This window comes from Protopterus annectens, chromosome 10.part0 (genome assembly GCF_019279795.1).
Source record: "Protopterus annectens isolate FY-2018-M chromosome 10.part0, PAN1.0, whole genome shotgun sequence".
Lineage (NCBI taxonomy): Eukaryota > Metazoa > Chordata > Ceratodontiformes > Protopteridae > Protopterus > Protopterus annectens.
The window spans coordinates 1,654,397,700-1,654,410,371 of record NC_056744.1 but is presented as its reverse complement, the minus strand read 5'-3'; the positions used below and the strand labels follow the sequence as shown (position 1 = coordinate 1,654,410,371).

The 12,672-nt window shown below is 36.5% G+C and overlaps 1 pseudogene; it reads right to left on the bottom strand.

Moving 5' to 3' along the window:
- Positions 1-12,672, bottom strand: part of LOC122814375 — a 388,456-nt pseudogene that overhangs the window by 203,526 nt on the left and 172,258 nt on the right.

Here is a 12,672-nt window from a genome sequence, read left to right as displayed (position 1 = left end):
AATCCTAGGAAAAACTCACTAAGCTAGGCATCAACCCCTATATCACTAGGTGGGTTTCAAACTGGCTCACAGATAGAACCCACAGTGTGAAAGTAGCTGACTCCAAGTCAGACTGACAACCAGTCACGAGTGGAGTTCCACGGAGTTCGGTCTTGGGTCCTCTCCTGTTTGGTATCTACTTCCCTGAAGTCCAGGTCAAAACAAAGGGACTCTGGCTGGCAAAGTTTGCAGACTATTGCAAGCTGGGAGCTATTATTAACTCCCCAAGTGACGCTGACATCCTACAGAAAGGCCTCACAGAGACCAACGACTGGTGTCAGAACCATGGCCTTAAGCTTAATGCCAAAAAATGTGCCATCATCCCCTTTGAGAAAAACCTGGTTTCCATGAATTACCACATCGATGTAGTCCATTGAACACAGAAGGTGTTTTAAGAGATCTGGGAACACAGGTTGACAGAAACCTCTCTTTTGACCACCACATTGCTACTGTGGTCAGAAAGTCCTTCTGTATGGCACATCTCATTACTAAGAGTTTTGCATCCAGGAAGAAAGAGGTCATTGTCTCCCTCTACTCTTCACTCATTAGGCGACTCGAGTACAATGCCCCATTTGGCATGTACCTCACTAGACACCTGCAACAACTGGAGAGGCCGCAAAAGTACCTCACAAAGAGGATCTTAGCCTTAAACACTTGTCCTATATGGACAGACTAAAAAACTCCAACGATTCTCTGTCTCATATCGCCTACTTAGAGGCAATCTCTGTTTGACTTTAAAGCCATGTCTGACCCAGCTCCGTTAGAAATGTTACAGATAAAGAAATCCCAATCCCTCTGCACCACATGCACCAGAGATCTCAACCTCATTACCACAATCAACAGAACATGCTGGAGGGACACATTCATAACACAGAGACTGCCCATGCTAATGAATAGACTTCCCATACATGTCAAACAGAGCATCTCACTGGCCCTCTTCAAGAGAAATCTTGACGAGAGGATGGGAAATGGAAAATTCACCCCAGGGATCACTCCAGTGGCTCCACTCGACAGAGGCATTGGGAACTAAGGTTGCGTGGCATGATGCCAGGGTAATCCTATAGACTAGGCTTGTAAAGGCTCTAGGGCCATTAGCCTAGTACACACCTATGAACCTTGGGAACAAATAAAAGCTTACATAATTTTAACCATTGTACCAATAGTTGGTTCTTACACTATACAGTTTAGAGATATTCATGGAGGTTTCACTCAAAAATCTATAGATAGAATTAATAAATTTGTTTTTGTAAATAGCACCAACATGAATAATGTAAACTGCACAACTTCACATCAAAATGAAGCTCACATTAGCAAAAATGCTGCTGTCAAGCAGGGGTCTAAGTAGTACAGTTACAGATATTCAAGTGTTACTTAAATTTCACCAACATAAAAAATTTATTTCGGTATTAAATTGGGTTATAAATGGATAAAAAATCAGTATAACAAATATGAAGGTAACAGTGTAGCAAACAGGATTGGTATTGGTTAGCTTTTTAACTGTATTTTCAGAAAATCAAGCCAAAATGAAGCTGCCAAACAGGAAGTCCACAAGTAGCAAGAGGTGTGAAACTACATTTCTACTAAGTGTGAATGAGTTAACTTGAAATATTATTATTTCCTTGATGTGCCAAAGCAAGTCTCCAACTCTACAGAACTTTATGGTTTCTTATGAGATTATTAACATCTGCAAAAAACACATTCATACAAAAAGGAAAGTTAATAAACTCTTTACTTACCACGGACTTTACCTTTAAGATTATCCTTCTGTTCAATGGTATTTCCCCCCTCCAAACCACCTACTGGCATGTCTTCCTCTTCTTTTAATATCTGCAATAACTTCACTGGAGAGATACTGTATCCTGCACATAAAAATATAATATTAAAATGTGTTTGTTATACAGCATGTCAAACTAACCAAGGTACATTTACAGGGAAAATCTGAAGGCAGACATTTCATAAGAATATACAAATTATTTAAAAGAAACACAATCTATATATCTATTTTTATATGGATCTACTTCAGTAGATCGAAATACTATAAGATTGAAATTCATAAAGACGAGACAAAAACATTGCAAATTAACATCTACAAATTTTAACAAAGCCGAAAGTTTGAAACAATGACTCCACTAATGCCCATGTCCAGAAATAACTGGAGGATTTGAATGGACATCGGGCTGAACACAGAAAGATAGATGTGATAAAAGCAGTGCGCTGTATTACAACAGATCAGGTTCTATTATGCACTATTGGAAATAAACTAAATTTCAAAACAGGCAGAAAGACTTGGGAGATACGAAGATAAATATAAGGGAAAAACACAAAATAAGCAATTTATTGATGACCCAAAAATGTTTTAGAGAATTGGAAAATAAGGTAAAAGGAATTGAAAGACCGCGAAAAAAAGAGGAAGTAGATACATTTTGGAGAAGTATATATGAAGACCTTGTGGAACATAACAAAGATGCTAAATGGATAGAAAAAGTAAAAGAAAGAATAAGAAGTTTAAAGGTACAGGATATGAAATGGGATGAAATATCAGCCAGTGTGATTGAAACAAAGTTGAGAAATGCCGCTAACTGGAAAACCCCAGGCCCAGATGCAGTACCTTTTGGCTTAAAGTATTAACTTCTTTGCATGAGGATTTCGCTATGAGTAAGAAATATTTATATGCACACCCTGAACAGACACTGCACTGGTTAGCAACAGGAAAAACGATGCTCTTACTTAAGAGTGAACCTACAAGCTACCCTAAAAATTATAGGCCAATAACTTGTCTTCCAACGATGTATAAACTATACACGGGTATTGACGCCGACAGAGTTTATAGTCATTTAGAAGAAAACTCAATTATGGCAGTAGAACAAAAGGGCAATAAAAGAAAGTCATGTGGAACAAAGGATTATTTGTTGTTAAAGTTATAGTGGAGAACTGTAAGAAGGGGAAGAATCTAAGTATGGCATGGATTGACTACAAAAAAGCATTTGATAGTATCCCACATTCATGGATAAAAAGAGTGCTTAAAAATGTATAAGATACACCATACACTGATTGACTACATTACAGTAACCATGAAACAGTGGCAGACCACTTTGCAATTAAGCCATGATAAAGGACAGATTATCATCCCAGGGATAAAAATTAAAAGGGGGGTATTCTGGGGTGACTCTGTCACCACTGCTATTCTGCCTTGCCATTAATTGATTAAGATGTTTACTTAAAAGCTTAGGCCTTGGCTACAATATGGCCCCTAGAAAACAACAAAGTCTAATGACTTATCTTCTCTTTGTCAAGGATTTAAAACTGTACAGCTCATCAGATGAACTGAAAGCACAGATGCAGGTTGTCAAAATGTTTTCAGATGCAATTGGAATGTTATTTGGTCTTGATAAATATGCAAAAGCGACCTTTAAAAAAGGAAAACTGCAGCACCAGGAAAACCTCAGTTTGGGACAAGAATGTGATATAAAATAACTTGAGCAAGAGGGAGTGTATAAATACTTGGGAATTGATGAAGGATTAGCAATAAAACATAAACAAATGTGAATAAAACTCAGTAAGGAGTACTTTAGAAGACTTAAATTAATCCTGAAAACAGTATTGACATCTAGGAACAAGATTCAAGCCATAAATCAATTTGCTCTTCCTGTCCTAACTTATAGTTTTGGAGTGATTGACTGGCCTCAAACAGTGTTGGCTAGATTGGATATTAAAACAAGAAGGGTGCTTCATGCTCACAAAATGATTTATAAAAATCAGTGTATACCAAGATTATATATTCCCCATTCTGAAGGGCAGATGGGCCTGCCTTGAAATTGATTAGATCTATAGATCTGCAATCGTGGGAGTCCACACATATCTACTGACCTCACAAGATCCAAACGTAGTGAACGTTTTGAAACATGAGGAGACTAAATCTAAGATGACATCTCTGCTTAATTTAGCAGAAACATATCGACGTCAAGCAGGAATGGAAATCAAGCCAGAAGTGGATAAAAACCAGGCAGCAACTGAATGTGCCAAAAAACAAAAGAAAGAATATAAGGTGAAGGACCAGATGAGAAGGCAAGAAATGTGGAAAAAACATTAACTATAGTTGCAAGTATAGAAAATTTCTGAAAGAGTCTCATGTTGATCAAGAACAAACGCAGGAATTGTTAAGGAGATGCGAATTTAAAATAAGAAATGAAAGGTTAATATTGGCAGCCCAAGATAGTGGGCTACATACATGCTGGTTTACAAAGTCCACTGAACATGTGGGAGAAACAGACATATGTAGGTTTTGTAAAACCAAATTGGAGAGAGCCACACAACTTGTTGCTGGTTGCGACACACTAATGGCAGAGGGATTGCACACTGAAAGGCATAATAATGTGGCGAGACTGTTACACTGCAGATTGTGCAAACATTATGGTACCAAAGTGGCTGAAAAATACTGGAAACGTGAGCCACAAAGAATCATAGAAAATAATGAAGTTTATATCATATGGGATCACCCAATACCAACTTTTCAAAAGATAGATGTTGGAAAGCCTGATCTAGTGGTCCAAGAAAAGAAGACACAAGTAGCATTGATCATTGAAATCACCACACCCAGTGACTACAGTGTCTTGTGTACAGAGAGAGACACAAAGTCATAAAATATCTATATCTGCAGGCAGAAACGAGAGCCATGTGGAAGAAAGATATCCAGACAGTTCCAATAGTAGTAAGAGCAATGGGTCTTATAAAAAATAATTTACAATCGTATTTAGATATGTTATTCATGTAACACTATACGAATTGCAGAAGGAGCCATTACTGGGCACATTGCGGGTGCTGCGAAGAGCACTTTTGGCTGACATAAAAAAGTGAAACAATACTAATTTCATGAACTTTAATTCTACTTTGACTTAGGAATGGGGTCCATTCCCGTCACGGTATTAGAAACACATAAGACGTGGAGAAATTAAAAATGGCAGAAACCTAAATATTAACACATAGCTTAAATAAAAACTATAACTTTTCCAAAATTTTTACACGGGGGGAAGCTCCCCTGCACCCCCCACCACCTGCAAAATTATATATACCAAATCCAAGATCGCACTACAGTGGGGAAAAGGGTACATTTCCTGATCCTTACTGTACCACAATCTCGATTCACAATCATTAAACATGAACAATTTTTCTCTTACATATTATGTTAAAATGAAGATGTCGTCTTTTTGAGCTCAGCGCGATGTCCATTCAAATTCTGCGATTACTTCCCGACATGTGCATTAGTTGATTCCTTTTTTTTCAAACTTTCATCTTTGTTAAAATTTGTAGATGTTAATTTGCAATGTTTTCATCTTGTCTTTATGAATTTTGGTCTTGTAGTATTGTACTATAGAGATGTGTGTGTGTGTGCATGTATATATATATATATATATATATATATATATACACACACACACACACACACACACACACACACATACATACATACACACACATCTCTAATAGTACAAATTATTACCATTGGTGAAGACAATCACAGTACAATATTACGTATGTTACAGAGATGGGAGAGAAGGCACATTGAGAAACAAGTACAAGTGTCATTAATATTTACAAATCGCTTCTAGTTTCAATCTTTGATATCAGTCAAAAGTACTCTTTGTATCACCCGCAGTGTGCCCAGAACTGGTTCGTGCAATTGGTACAGAGTTGCATGCATCAGAAGCATAACTAAATATAACTGTAAATGCTTTTTTATAAGACACATTGCTCCTGCCACTATCGGAACTGTCTGGGTATCCTTCCACATTGCCCGTGTTTCTGCCTGCAAATGCTGATATTTTATGACTTTGTGTCTCTGCGTACATAAGGCACTATAGTCACTGGGTGTAGCAATTTCAATAATTAATGCTACTTTTGTCTTTTCATAGACTACTATACCTGGTTTTATTGCATCTATTTTTTGAACTGTTGGTAATGTATGAGCCCATGTGATATAAACTTAATCATTTTCTATACAGCTTCATAGCTCATGTTTCCAATGCTTCTCAGCAACTTCAGTATGGTAATGTTTGCATAATCCCCGATGCAACAGTCTTGTTACTTTATTATGCCTTGCAGTATGCAGGCCCTCTGCCATTAGTGTTATCACATCCAGCAACAAGATGTGTGACTGTTTCCTATTATGTTTTACAAAACCTGCATTTGTTTGTTTCTCTAACATGTTCAATGGACTTTGTAAACCAAAGTGTACGTAGTCCATTATCCTGAACTACCAATATTAACCTTTCGTCTTTTGGTTTAAATTCACTTCTCCTTAACCATTCCTTTGTCAGATCCTGATCAACATGAGGTTGTTCCAGGATTTTTATGTACTTACTTCACCTTATATTCTTTCTTTTGTTAGATTTCCATTCCTGTTTGACACAGACATGCTTCTACTAAACTAAGCAGGGAAGTCATCTTAGACATGTTCTCCTCATGCTTTAAAACTTTCACTATGTTTGGATCTGGTAAAGTCAGCAGATACACATGCAGTCCTACGACTGCAGCTCTATAAATGTAATCAGTTTCAAGGAGGCTCATAACTCCTTCAAAATGAGAAAAATATAATCTTGGTGTAAACTATACATCATTTGATATGTGTGAAGCATTTTTCTTGTCTTTCTGTTCAAACTGATCCAACACCTTTTGGGGCCAGTCAATCACCCCAAAACTGTAAGAACAGGAAGAGCAAATTTGTTTATAGCTTGGACTTTGTTCCTAGATGTCAGGGCTGTTTTCAGTATTAATTTTAGTCTTCCAAAATATTCCTAAGTTTTATTCACATTTGTTCATGTTTTATCGTCTGTTTTTCAATTCCCAAATATTTATACAGTTCCTCTTGCTCAGGTTCCTTTGTATCACATTCCTGTCACAGACTGAGATTTTCTTGGTGCTTCAGTTTTCCTGCTTTAAATGTTGCTTTTGCACATGTATCAAGACCAAATGACATTCTTATATCATCTGAAAAAAAGTTTTAACCACTTGCAGATGTGTTTTCAGTTCCTCTCTGATGAACTACACAGTTTTAAATCCTGCACAAAAGAAAATGAGAAGTCTTTACACCGTGTTGTTTTCGGGAGCCAAATTTTAACCATGACCTCATCTGTTAAGTAGACAGCTTAATGGGTTAATGGTAAGACAAAAGAGTAGTGTGATAAAAAAAGTCATCCTGGAACATCCCCCTTTGAATTTTGTGTCCCTGGGATAATAATTTGTCCTCTATCATGACTTCACTGCGGAGTGACTTGCCACTGCTCCACGGTCACTGTAATGTTGGGTGTATCTTGTACATCTGTAAGCACTCCTTTATCCATTAATGAGAGATGCTGTCAAACATTTTTGTCTATCCATGCCATACTTAGATACTTCCTCTTTTTACAATCCTCCATTATGACTAACAACAACTGAGCCTTTTTCCATATGACTGTCTTTTATTACCATTTTGTTCTACTGCCATGATTGAGTTGAGTTTTCTTCTAAATGACTATAAACTCCATCAGCATCAATTCCAGTATATAGTTTATACATCATCAAAAAGCAAGCTATTGGTCTAAAGTTTTAAGGATAGCTTGTAGATTCACTCTTAAGGAGGAGTATCATTTTCCAACCAGACTGGTGTCTGTTCGGGATGTGCATATAAACAGTTCTTGCTGAAGGCTACATCTTCATGTAAAGATGTCAATACTTTTAGCCAGAAGTTAGGTACTGCATCTGGGCCTGGGGTGTTCCAGTTAGGAGATTTTCTTAATTTTGTTTCAGTCTCTCTGGCTCTGACTTGATCCTAGTTCATATCCTGTACATTTGAACTTCTTATTCCTTCTTTTACTTCTATCCATTCAGCATTTTTGTTCTGTTCCACAGGTTCTTAGATATTCGCCAAAATGTATCAATTTCTTCTTTTTTTGGTGGTATTTCTATTCCATTTGTTTTGTTTCACAATTCTCCATACAACGTTTTGGGGTAATCAATGAATTGCTTATTTTGTACCTTTCCTTTATATGCATATCTTTTAAGTTTTTCTACCTGTGCCATCTTTAGTTTATTATTTTCAACACTGTACAATAGATCTTGGTCTGTTCTGATACTGCACATTGCTTTTACTTTGTGTACCTTTTTAAGTATTTTTATCTGTACCCTCTTCTGTACTCTGACAGTGACACTTCTTGCCTTAATTGCTTTATAGTTTTCAGTGTTCCAACACTTCCATTATGGCATTTGATTTTTCCCCTTCCTTTCCCTTATTGTTCTGTGTTTTTGTGGTAAGACTATCTGTTATTATATCAACAAATGTAAAATAAAATAAAATAAATAAATATGTTATTGATTTAGGTGCACAGTAATGTATCTTATTTATTTCTGTTGTATCACGCGGATTTCTGTGAATAGTCTTGATTACTGTGTTCATTTATTTTGCCAAACGTCTAAAAATGTGGGTGTCATTAACTTTATGTATTCTATTTCTTTTATTGATCTTAATATGTCTACAAATGTCTATTAAATCAAGCAACTCTTCCCTTGGATATTTTTCTTCTAAACTGAGGGCACATTCTTTGTTCTCCATTTCCTGTGGGCCTTCTACAGAAAGTTTCAGAACATCTTCTTGTGACATATTCTCTTCAGCTTCATCCAGTGAAATCCATTGCTCTTTCATATGGAAACTCACCGGCCTATCACGCCACAACACTGATTTTGTCAGAGTTGCCACTGTTTCCTGCTCTTTCCCTTGCTGTGCAGCTCCAACTGAACTTTAGTACTGGTTTCTTACTGAAGGCTCCAAAGTATCTTCATATGGTAACTAATCAGATGCTTCCCATTCTACCAGTTTCTCCTTAATTTGGGGACTCATTGTTCTAGCATGTTGTGATATTACCGCAGATGGATTTTCTATACTAAATCCTTCATTTTGCAAGCAATCCACAACTTCAGTTTCTATTTCTTTAACTTCTCCATTACCAATCTTTTCAACTTCCCCCTTTGTTTTCTTTTTTTTTTGTATTGTAAAATGTTCCATATTTGGATGCCTTTGCCTGTATTTCTCTTTAAATATCTCAGGGTGCTATTTTTTGTTTTGATTAGTTGTGATTTTTATCAGTAAGGGGCAAAAAATGCAGATAGAGTTAAGTAGGCAAGTTTGTCAGGACACAGACTGACCACAGAAGGATTGAGATGTCATGAACAAAACAAGTAAGGTACTAATTTAAATACAAAACATTGCTGTAATTAGGTAAAATGTAGCATGGTGTGTCAAATAATAAAGGAGAGTTGTGAAGGTAAAATGCAAAAGCCAAGTAAACCAGACCTCTAACTTGTTCCTTCATATACACCGTACAGACCAACCATTCTCTCGCTCTCTCTCTTTTTCTGGAAGTTACCTTAAATTAAAATCTCTCTAAGCCATGTCTCCAGTTTGATGAACTTACAGATGGACACTGACAAGTTCACCTGCACGCTACAAAAACTGCTCCTTCAGTAACTTATTTTTTGCTGCAAGGCTATTATCACACAAATCTATATTTTTGGCAATAGAGTTATCTAATTTCCCACTTCTCTATTGAACCTCAAATCAGACAGTTACTAATAACCCATCTAGTGCTTCTCTACAGGCAGCTGCATATCAATTTTCTTTAGCATCTGTGGCATCATCCCTTCTTTTAACATATGGCCCGATGATGCCTCCCAAAGTTCTGCATGTCCCAGAACTCTTCAACTTTCTCATCAGACTACCTCAGATTTATCAAGTGAGGTGATATGCAAATATGTCCACTCAATTTCTGTAAACAAACCCTTACTTTACAGCAAATATAGTACATTTAGTTGCGGGAATGACTACAGAAGACTTGCTTCCTCCAGAAGAATCACATAACTTCACTCAATGCTCAGCTTCCCTGAATTCTTACCAAAGGACAGTCTACCCATTTAAGGCAGCAGAAGAAAAGATGTCTTCTGTTATGTCTTATCACCAGAGCTTCTCATTTTAAGAAATTCAAACAGATCTATTGTAAGATATGTAGGAGATTCAGTTACTCTTAATAGCACCCATTTGACCAATACAACACTAGTTCTCCATTTTTATACATTCAGTTTGTAGATTCTGTCTGAAACAATCTGATCTTTCTGCAGAAAGCTCAGGGGTTAAATCCTTCTGTCAAATCTTCCTTTTACATTCTTGAGACTGATGTTATATGCAACTGTGTTCAATTTTTTTTTTTCAAATGTTATCTTTAAAGAAGCCTGGAAATCTAGTACTCTAACCAGGAAGCCATATTTCACTAAATGGGAAAAGATTTGTATTTTGCTTCAGAGTTTGATCATTTTGAATGAAATTTACTTATCGTTCTACATTAGATTTCTCATTCTCTTATTCATTTGCTAACACTGTTCCTCCTCACCAGCTCATATAATTTGGAAACCTGCAGTTTCTAATCTTGAAGCAAGTTTTCCATATTAAAAATCTACACCTTTGTGACTTATTCTGCAAGAGATTTAAATTTTATTTTGGCAACCTTACAAATGTGCACTTTAATCTCTGTGGCCATCTTGAAGTATCCGACTTAGAAAGCACCGTTAGTTATTATTTCATTAAGTAAAGGTGAGGAGCTACAATCCTTAATATACCCACAACTCTACAATACTTCATAAAAGCAGACTTATTGTCCACTTTTCTTTCTTTTAAGCCTGTGGTTCATGCCAAACATTGCTCTTAATCAAACGTGCAGTTTCCAAACTTTTACATTCATCATCAGAAGTCTAACCAAAGGATTTGGATTATAGAGACTAAGACATGCTGCTTAGTTTATACATTCAAGAGCAGAGATATTTTTCAGCTCTCTTTGCATTGTTCTAAATAAATTTGAGTTTCATTAGGCAAACAAACCATTTTCAAATGATTAGTCATTTCCAGTGTTTTTCTTGTTTTTTTCTTATTTTTTTTTCTTATGATTGAACTAAAAATCCCATATCAGTCCAAATTAGAACTCATTATGTTAGACGTGCTGTAATGTCTGTAGAAATCTTCAACGGGAGTCTCAGTCAGAGCTATCTGTTAGGCAGTAAACTGGCTTTCCATTCATATTCTTAAACATTACAAGTTCGACTGCCATACTAAGTAAGGCAAGTTGGAGTTTCATTTGTGTGTCATTCTGTGTGTACTAGCTAGGTCTCTACTCCTTTTTTCTGGGGTACAACTTTGCATTCTACCCACACAGTATGAATACTGAACACAGGGAAAGGAAATCCTTCAGTGCAGTTGTGTGAGGTACCCACCATTACAGTAGATGACCTACATTAATTTTTTTTCACCACATCTTTCAGGCTATCAAGTAAGCATTGCCCCATTAGCTAGCCAAGCTGTAGTAACACAAAAATAACACTAGAAGTGGTCAGTAGACACCAGATCATTCCTGCCAGCAGCAGTCATTGCCCTTAGTGTAATGAATTTTATGAAAACATTCACACAGATTACACAAAACTTCAAACAAGCTTAAATGACATTGCTTAAAATATTGTAATAAGAAACAATGACAATGGTATGCAAAGCTATATATACATTGCACACATATAACTTAAAAATATTTGTCATAAAAAGAAACATCTATCTGCATCGGGGTATGTTATAAAAAAACTTATACGACATAGCAAATACAAACTATATACTAGTATGTATATATTGGTGCCACACTTGTACGTGACTCACCAGTGAAGGAGTAGAGCCAGTCTGGAATTCAAAACAACCAAAAAGAAAGCAGTAAACAACTACAGCATACAAAGTATTCCCCACAGTACGTCAGTGGTTCTTACATGTGATGGATAACAGAAATGAAGAGTTTCGAAAGAGGAAAAGGTATACTTATATCATGCACAGCAAAAAACAAACAAAAAAAAAACAACAATAAGCACTAATAAATTAGCAAGTGTTTTGCAGTAGTGATAACTGACTCTTTATGACTGAATTGCTTTGAAAGTTATTTTTGCGGCTGGCTTGTGGGGGTGGGACTTGCTTTTCACACACCGATTATCATTTACATGGTCGTCTCTGTAGCCCCCTGTTGTAGCCAAGTTCAATACCAAGGTTCACACTTGGTGGCTAACTAGTACTGTTAACCATATCTCTCAAGTATTTCTCAATGCGAGGAACGTACCTCATTTATGGTCTTAAAAAGTTCATGTTCCTCAAAGTTCCACAATGAAAGCGTGTGTCACACATTCAGTATTAGAAATTTTTTAAATGATATCCATGGTAAACAGAAAAGAATCATATTAATTCATTAAAAAATCTTTTTTGTAAGTAAAACCAGCATATTTTAACCATCCTATGACATTCCTAGATGAAACTTTTAGTAAGCTCTTAGTACGTGGTCTACATTTTCTCCATTTGTTCCACATTATGAGGGCTAGTGTTCCTCAATTTGGAGATGGAAGGTTGACAGCCATGCTGTCATCTTCTTTGGTCAACCAGACAAATGCAGTATGTGGGTGTGTGTGTGTGTGTGTGTGTGTGTGTGTGTGTGTGTGTGTGTTATATGTACATTTATGACTACTGCATACTGCATGGCATTCACCTGGGTATGCAACATTACCTTCATGGCAGGTTCAGGCAAGGACAAAACTGTG